This window comes from Saccostrea cucullata, unplaced genomic scaffold, assembly GCF_032062105.1.
Source record: "Saccostrea cucullata isolate Sc308-1 unplaced genomic scaffold, CSIRO_AGI_Scuc_v1 ctg1219, whole genome shotgun sequence".
Lineage (NCBI taxonomy): Eukaryota > Metazoa > Mollusca > Bivalvia > Ostreida > Ostreidae > Saccostrea > Saccostrea cuccullata.
The window spans coordinates 304,815-314,679 of NW_026929817.1; the positions used below are offsets into that span (position 1 = coordinate 304,815).

At 33.3% G+C, this 9,865-nt stretch overlaps 2 pseudogenes; one reads left to right on the forward strand and one right to left on the reverse strand.

Moving 5' to 3' along the window:
* Positions 1 to 539: 539 nt before the first annotated feature.
* Positions 540 to 7,599, forward strand: LOC134282251 (uncharacterized; annotated as a pseudogene).
* LOC134282250 (uncharacterized) lies at positions 6,418 to 9,270 on the reverse strand (annotated as a pseudogene).
* Positions 9,271 to 9,865: the final 595 nt, after the last annotated feature.

A 9,865-nucleotide genomic window follows, 5' to 3' on the forward strand; every position in this document is an offset into this window, starting at 1 on the left:
TGTTAATATCGTGATTTAAGCTTTAACTTTATCGTTTCTTTGCCGTCCACTTGGGTAGTTTTTAATCACAGGTGCCCCCCCCCCCTTTTTTGTGTCAAAAATACACAATATTTAATGTCTGGGGGTAAAGAAGATTTTTAAAGATTGCATTAATTTTAGTGGTTTTGGCCCCACCCCCTAGACCCCAGAGGGGCATGAATGATGAAATTCACAATTTTTGTTCCCCTTCACCCATAGATGCTTTGTGCCAAATTTGGTTGAAATTGGTTCAGTGGTTGCAGAGGAGAAGCTGAAAATGTTCATAAGTTTACGACCGATTGACGACGAACGACGGACGAAAACAGATAGCAATAGGTTACCTGAGTGACTCAGATGACCTTAAATATAGGGATTATACAAATTCTCCATTTAATAACATATTATTTCAATCCACAATAATTCAAAGAAAAAACTCAAACATTAAGTTCTCATAAAGACATAGGCAGTGCTCTAACATCTAAATATCTATTTAATTTAAATGATCCTGAATATTGCAGCATAAGCTCATTTAATGAATCTGTCCCGCAGCAATGGCGCATGCGCATAAACACTTCCGAGTGGATACAGCGTCTGTAGCGACAAGGCGGAAATTCCGAAATCATGGTTAAAAATTGCTGTGTTTACAAATGTATGAATGTCTATAATGCCGATGCTAGATCGAGAGGGGTTAGTTTCTTCCGTTTCCCAAAGAATAAGCGAAAGCGAAGACTGTGGATCAAAGCAGTCAACAGGGATAAGTGGGAACCAGGCGACCACAGTTGGATCTGTTCCGAGCATTTTTTGCATGGATGGCACGGAGATGATCCCAGTGATGATAATTACGCCCCCACTTTGTTTGCTTATAAAGACATTAGATCGGATGAAGACATCAAAAGGGAAAAAAGGAGATTAGAACATGAATCAACAAAGGTAAAGTCTGAATACATGATAAATCATAAGGCCTACCCCGGCAATATTTATCGTATATGTGATCGATTTTTATATACTCCACATAAATTTAAGAAAGTCTTATCAATGTGTATATTAAGGAACATGCACGGGAGTTGAAGAGTAGTTCAGGTGTGGTGAATATAAATTGAAGTGTAGGTACTGTACATGTATGATAAATTATAGGCATTGAGATAAATTCAGAAACTATACATATTTTATAATCTTTTTTCATCACAGTCAAAAGGGGTTGTTTGGGGGTTGAGGTGGGCGTGAGGTACCTGTTTTCGTGTGTATCAAGTTACCAATACAAATTACAAATACCTACAATAAAGTTTTACTAATATTATGTAAAGAATGAATCGTTTAAACGTCCACATTTGGCCCCCCGATAATTTACAAAAAATAAGTTTAAAGGATTTCTACATATTTTTGTCTTAATCTTTTCATCAAACATTGTAGTTTATTAATTTCATTTTCAATTTTCACTTACTTGCACTGTAATTGGGTATTTATCTGATTAATATAGCAGGGGTACGTTGTTTACATCGGTTTCCCATAGACTTTAGGCCACACCCACATTTTGAAAGCCCAATTTTTATATGAGCGCATTGATGTTTCAAGTTGTAGTAAATAGGGTCAATGTAAAGAGTTAAACTTGTCATTTTAATTCATAAAAGAAATTGAAACAGTCGTGCGCTCACATGTTATTTTCCAAAAAGGTGCAAAATCACGGGCACCTGTCTCTATAGTAAAGGCACCTTGTTTACAAATTTCAACCCGCCTTTGACCTCATAAATAACAAAGCATTGAACACGTGACTCAAATCTATTCACTTTCATAATGCGACATCGTGTCCAGTGTTGCGAGCTATCGATGGTCAAATCCTTTTCAAATAGGTAATTAGAATTTAAGTACCATGGGATAAAATTTCTTTAAAACGGTATATTTAAGACTTGTTCACATTTTTGATTTACTTGTTATTTCAGTCAATTTTGTTTGATTTTTTCCGGTATTTATCAATATATTTTGGAGGCTTGTAGCATAAAGCTTGCACTTACTGCTTATATCTCATTAATACAGAATTTTAAGAAAAAATACCGAGGTTATTTATATTATCAATATAAATATTATCAATATGCATACATGTACATGTACATCACATCAGCGTTACGTTCATTGACTCTTGGAAGATAAAAAAAATTACGATCGTTATTTGAAAAAATACCAATTTATCATATCTTTAGAAAATAAACCGTTTGTTACAAATGCGTAATCCTTACGGAAATGAAATTGATGTGTGAGGCATTAAAAAGATTTATATATCGGATGAAACACATTACACAAAATGCACCCCTACATGTAATTAATTATAAATGGAGGGAAACTCCGGGTTTCATCTGGCGACACTACAAATGTTACTTTTTAATTACATCGGCACAAAATCTAACAACAATGAAAGATTTAAATATAAATATTAGTATGTAACAATAAATCGAATGAAAAAGGGCGTAATTTTTTTCCTTAAATGGTTCATTGTTTATCTCACTAGAGGACGAGAATTTTTTTAACAATGCAATCTGGACTGTTCAAAGTACACTTGTCTAACACTGAAGGTTTTTTATATCCAGCAACGATAATATTGACGTTAAACTGACATTTAATTTTCACTTTCTTGCGAATTTATTTTTCATACACAGAGTGAAGTTTTACATTACAATTCAACCGCATTCGTTGTAGCACACCAACTTCGCAAAATTATATATATGTACATGATATGAAATAATTATTCACGTGAATGTAAAAAGCAAATTAATTATAAGCTTTAATGGATTAATTATTTTCTCTATCAAAATAAAGTTTTAAGTATGAAAAAGAGTGAATCCTGCACTATACGTTCTATTCACAAATTCCATTGTGTGTATTTATATATAAATACTTTGACGTATTTCTAATAAATAATAAAACTCATAATTTAAGCAGAAAAAAAATTAAGCCCGTCAAATTAAAAAAAGGATGCCCATATGAGATCAGTCTCTTGCACTAAAAAGGGGGCTTTTAGGTGTCACTTCATCATAAAATGTAGTACACTTCGAACACACACGCTTATGTATTCATACTAATCGCACGCTTGATAGACGCCCCGCCTTCCCATTCAAATGCTAATACTACAATGGCCTACATATAGCGAGTGGCGAAGTTTTACTGTGAAATATGCGACTTTCTTTAATCGATATCATGTATATATTAAAAGTCTCTTTCCTAAAAAATTCTTTATTAGTATCTATACAGACGATACTTGCAGACTTTAGCTATAAGATAACAATGTTCTTATTTAAAAGGGTAAAATTCTTCATTTAAAAAGGGGCGAGATTGCAGTGTTAAGAGGATTCATTCTTTATTGAATAAAATAGTTTATCTATTCAAAACTATAATGTAAAAATTAAATGCTTAATAATGGGGGGGGGGTTCAAATATCAAAATGTAAGAATCAAGAGTTGCAGAAACAAACTGACACCACTATAAATAGCAAACTGAATAATTGGGGTGTTTACGTAATATAATACATAGTTAGTATTTTTTATTCTAATGATTGATAGTCTATTTTTTCGCTTATGCATTTAAAATATTGATAATAGATATGAATATAGAAAATATTCATTTAATAGGAAAGAACAGTACAAGGAGGTTATCTCGAAAGAGAGGGAGATGGCAAGCCTTCATTTTTCGCTGCTGGCCCATGGATCATACTGTAGAGTAGAAGAGGCTGTAGATATCAATCATGAAGATCTTTCTGCCATCACAACAGATGATGTTAACATTCATCTCACATCTGATTCAAGTGAGACTACCACTTATAATACATTTGTAACATCTAAATGGTATAATCATTAATTTGAATACATAGATAACTTATAAATGGTCATCAATTGACATTTGAGTTTTTGTGAGATGGACATTTTTTTTAAGTATACACTCAATAATACAAGTAAATTTATGTAATTCCAAATGAAAATATAATATATTACATAGGATGAATATTGGTGCAATATTTATAGTTACATATTTACGAATCCTAGGTGTACAGTGTGAAGAAGACCCCCTACTTCATGAAAACAGGAACTAAGACAAGAGGTCAGTCGACTAAGAGCGGAACTTGGCAAGCATAAGTGGGGTGTGGAACGCATCACAGACGACGATGGAATGACAAAGTTCTACACAGGATTACCGTCATTTCCCATCTTTTTGTGGCTGTTCAAGTAAAAGAATATTTAAAGGCCAACAATAAAAAATGATTTGTTTGACGTACTCCGACCTCCCCGTAAAAATCGCCCCTACCCATCCTTGTTTTCAGTACTTTAAATTTTAGTGTTTTTTTTTATTTTGGGGTTGGGGATTGGTTTTCAGGGAAATAAAGATTGTTTCAATTTAAAGAGGGTTTATAATTTCCTTTAGATGCATTTTTCGTGCTTTAAAAGAACATTTTTAAAAGCAATGAATATTAAATCTGTCTTATCTAAAGTATCAAGAAAACATCAATAAATATGATTACTAAATATCCCCCGCTTGAAAAAGTCTGGATTTTTTTTACATTAATCATTTTTTAGATACTGCAAAAAAAAACCTACCTATACCCACCTTGAAAAATGCAGGTCAGAGTACATAAAATAAAAATATTTTACTGATGGCCTTAGAAACAAATTATAAAGTAGGGATGTCACCCAACTTCATGTAGGACTTAATGGTCATATTGATCATTAAGTGACTGGTTATTCTTAAAATGAGCTACTCTTTTAAAATTTATTGTAAAAGTCATATAATTCCTAAATTCAGTTTAAATTTAATAAGATGATTTGTCTTCATTTTTTTCTGTTGGTATTTAATAATCTATTTAAAAAAATATTTTAGCCAGAAAACTTTTTTAGAGTAGGCTTGCATATTATGTCAGCAATTGACTTCATAAAGATAAAGTATTTAAATGATTTCTTAAATTATTAATTATTGCAGCTACCTTGCACCTAAATGCTCAAGGATGAATTATTGGAGGGGACAAGGCCAAACTACATCTACAGATAGAGTGAGGATGTCTTCATCATATCTCAGCTCCATTGATAAGTTTTTTGCAGTTCTAATGAGATTGAAAGTAGGACTTTACATCCAAGATATTGCAGAAAGATTTCAAATCAGTTGTGCCTCATTTTCGATGATCTTTACTACTTGGATTAGTTTACTACATGCTGAACTTAAGTTTCTAAATCCCTTCCCAAGCAAAGACATCATCAACAGGACCATGCCAGAATCATTTAAAGTAAAGTACCCATCAACTAAAGTTATTATTGATTGCACTGAACTGTTTATTCAAAGCTCAAGTAGCCTTTTAAATCAAAGTTTGACATTCTCTAGTTACAAACACCACACCACTGTCAAATTTTTGGTTGGTATTAGCCCCTCCGGTGTCATCACATTTGTTTCTGAGGGATGGCCGGGGAAAACATAAGATCGTCAACTAACAGAGAATTGTGGGCCGATCAGTTTGCTTGAGCCAGGTGACAGTGTGATGGCTGACAAGGGATTCACAATTGCCGACTTGTTGGAAAAACAGCAGTGTTTTCTAAACATCCCACCATTCAGAGGTATGATTGCAATTATTTTGAAATTAATAGTATGTATAAACATGTATATATTATTAAATTTTACACATATTGACTGAGGCTGAGGGCAAAGTTGAAAGTGCTAAAATAGTAGTTTGATTTCATTCAGTAACATTCAGTAGGTCATATGTACCCCATGCAATATCTGTTGTAGTGCTAGGGAATCTTCAAGTAGCCATGATTGTGACACTAAGTTTTTTTATGATGTATATTTCTTGACTGAAGTTGTAGCGGTATTATTACGTTACAATAGGAGGATGACAATTTGTATCGGGAAGAGGGGGTGTCATATTGGTGAAGGACAGATTATTTCCAAAATGATCAAAATATTTTTTTTTTCTTCACCGAATTACAAAGTCTGACAATAAAATTTATAACCATGAATTTTTAGGAAATTAAGTCAGTTAAATATGTAATTCAACTAATACATTTCCAGTTCTGCATGTCAGAAAATCTTCCTTTATATTTAGGTAATGTGAATCAATTTTCTACCGATGATGTCTACAGGACGCAAGAAATTGCACAGCTCCGTATTCATGTGCAGAGTATTGGAAGGGTAAAGAATTTCCACATTTTGGAAGGAGTGATCCCCCTTAGTATTGTGCCTCTCATAAGCAAAATTTTTCAAGTTTGTTGTTGGTTAACAAATTTGGATTTCCCGATGGTTGATAAAAAGAAACCAACAACAGAAGAGTCTTGAGTAAGTACTGAAAAACAATATTTTACCAAACAAATATATTTTACAATTTACATTTAAGTTTAGTAATTTCAAACTGAATACACATATATTTCAATAATTTTACAAGAGTGGAAAAATATGCCTTATGTAAAATTCAACTAATTTGGGTAGCATGTCTTTTACATATTGTTCATTGAAATGAATTCTATCGATGAAAATGTTGTCTGACTTAGCTGCCGTCCATACCACAAAGTCCACCCAAGGAAGCCCAATGATGGCCATCTCGCCCTGAACCCGTGCATAGTATTTGTGTGATTTCTTTAATGTTGGGCCCAATTCACTGAGTTCAAGACAAAACTGTTTTGAATTCATTGACATAATATCAGATATTCCCAACAGTGTAACATTTTGTCCTGAGATGGAGAAGGGACATTTAATTTCTAGCAGTCCAGTGCTTTCATTATCAACCACTCTCCCATCACTGGTAGCCCCTAGAAAAGAATGTGTCGAGCATAAAGTAAGACCAGATGACTGTACGTCAGTTTCCATTTGAATAGCTCTTTTGATCTGTAGGTAGTCTTCCTTTGCGTCCATCTCATGGTCAATTCCCCACTGCACTGCGAGAGGTAACCTAGAGTATCTGAAATTGTAGAAACTGGTTTCTAACTTCTGTTGATTACTAATCAGCATTTAAAAAAGTATTGAATCCTTTTATCTAAAAAAATGTTGATGTTAGTTTTGTGATGCAATGTGCTACATGTATTTAGAAAGTTAAAAAAACAAATTAAATTACTTGTTTAGATTTGATCCATACAAAATCTGTTGGATTAGGGATGTAGGTTTTTCTCCTGATTGAAGAACAACACCAAAGATCGAACTTGTGATCCGTCCAAGATGAAGCTTTTTCCATAGATCACTAAGTCTTTGTGCTCTTGTGTGTTCTTCAATGTAGTTCACTAAGTCTTGGTCAATCATAGGTGGTGGGACTGCAAAATTGCACAAAAATGCCCTTATTAAGATAACTTAGAACTGATGATTACACTGAATGTATTTTTTTTTACTATCATTTGTATTCTGTATGGTAATCATTGTACTATTTATAAGTGAGTATTATATTTCATGACTCACCATTGTTTTCAGAGAATACCATTTTTTCCATTTTCAGGTGAAGTGGATGGACCGATGTTTCCACCTCCATTTCATTGTCCACGGCAGTCGGTGCTCCAGAGTCAGGAACGTTCCATAGATGTGCCATACCTAAATATTTCAAACAAATTTTTATGATTATTGTGGGTTTTTTTTTACCAAGACCAAATTTTAGAGTTTTTTTTTTATACTTGAAAATATCACTAACACTTTAATAATTTCATGTCTCATACAATTATACCTGTTCATCATATCAATAAATATAAACTTGCAATATTATTTGAATTAAAAGTCTTAGAACATGAGCAAGCTGTTTTTAAAACAAGAAAAGTTGTGTTTCAATTTTTCAATCGATACCTGTTTGAGGGAAAATGACTTTTAGTTCTGAAAGTTGCTGCAATGACCAGTCGATGTCATTCTTCTTATCCTCTGAATGGCGAGGGTCAAATTTCGCCATCGCAGAGCCATGTGATAGAGAAGCGGTTGCTGTAACATTGTCCTCACTTATCTTTTCTATTTGGGCACGAGGCTTTGACAGATTAGATTGCTAAGTGGGGTTGGTTTCTGGTTGATCGACCTCGGCATCTTCCACGTGCAAAGTGTTGAGGTACAGCTCTGGGATGACGTAAAGATGCCATTGCATATTGCAAAAAGCAACCCACCAACATGGCTGCAGGCTTGAGCTAACCTATAGTTAAATGATGAAAAAAAAAACTTTTTAAAATTAATTATTCTAAAGTGTATAAAAGTTTAACAATTAATTAGAGTTGCTAAAATGGAGAAATCATAAGATCGGTGTCAGATTGAAGATCTAGATTCAAATAGTTTAGGTGGTGGGGGAATCAAGAGCCCCAAAAATTCTTGTGCAACAAAATTAATACTCATAGAATTAATGTGGTAAAGGAGACATTATTAACTGGTATTTGAAATGTTTTAATGAATATAAAATAGAAATAAAAGCTTTTTATAGTCTAAAAATATATCAGTATTTGTTAAATAATTAAATTTCAATCAACAATTTAGTTTTGAGGAGGAGGGGAGGTGGTCTTGATGAAAACTATGTAGTATTTTGTCAAACACTGAACTTTTGACCATTCTCCTAGCCTAAGTGTTGAAATACTTACCCAATGGGGCACTGGCAATATGCAAAGTCCACTTTAAGTGTGCTGCCAATGTTTGTCATACAAAGATAAACCTGATACCTCTGCTTTTTCATAGATGCCAAGCAAAAGGCCTTTACATAGACTGTTGTGTCATCAATCTAAAACACAATGTACATAACAGTCTAAATACAATGAAATAATTATTAATACTGTATTGGTTGTAGCTGAAGATAATACATATGTAATAATTATTGAAATTAAAAGGACAAAATCACTTTATAAATCTAAAGAATCAGTCTTACTTACGTTGGCAATACTTAGTTCTTGGATGTCCCCTGCATCAAAATGTTTCAAAGATTTATCCAGTCCTTTAAAGTTCTGAACACTCTGACCTCCCTGCCTTGTCCTTGAGATCATAAACTCATACAAAGAGGAAAAAGAAAGGGCAGGTGGTTTCACATGGCTTGATGGACCTATCAGCTGGTAAGAAACTTTGTTGAATGGTGGCAAGTTTTCTTTGAACTGCGTAAGTGTAGGATCAGAGGAAGAAAATACCTCAACAGTGGGACACAGGGCATCTGTACTTGTGCTGCTTGCAAGAATATCGCAAATCAGATCATCTTTTTTCTTCTTCTTACAATCAATACCCAGATCTAAAGCTATTGTTTTCAAAATGCCTATATTTGTTTTCTTTAAATGCTCCCGCGTCGCCATACTTTTAGACGCGCATGGTAACTAATGTAAACTTGGCAACGATAAACAGGAAGTTCGACTTAATTTTAGAAATATCAAGAAAATATTTTTTTTGAAAAAAATATAACAGTTCATTTATTTCACACAAAATTATAGTTAAAATCTGAAACATGTTTTTATACATTTTCGACGCGGTTCGCTTCACGCTTGTATCCACTCGGAAGTTGTTGTGCGCATGTCTGCATATATTATTAAAGGGGTCTATTGTTAAGGCTGAAATAAGGAGGCGGGGCCTAATTTATACGGGGAAAAGTTTACTGTGACGTCACATAAAAATATGAATTTTTCTGTATTTCTCATAATACATGTACCAGAAAATGAAATAACTTGCAACTTTAAATTGCTTCAGCATAATAAACAATAATAAAACTTATCAATGCATTTAAAAAAGTTGCTAGTTAAATTCCATACAACTGGTTATAAACAGATCACTGATCTCGATGAACTTGTCAATCCTGACGTCAGTTTGGTAAAAATGACGTATTTCATATGCTGTGAGAGGCAGATTGAGGAATTTTTTAACAAAGAAAAATGTGTTTTATTATAAAACAGAATGTTATTTACAG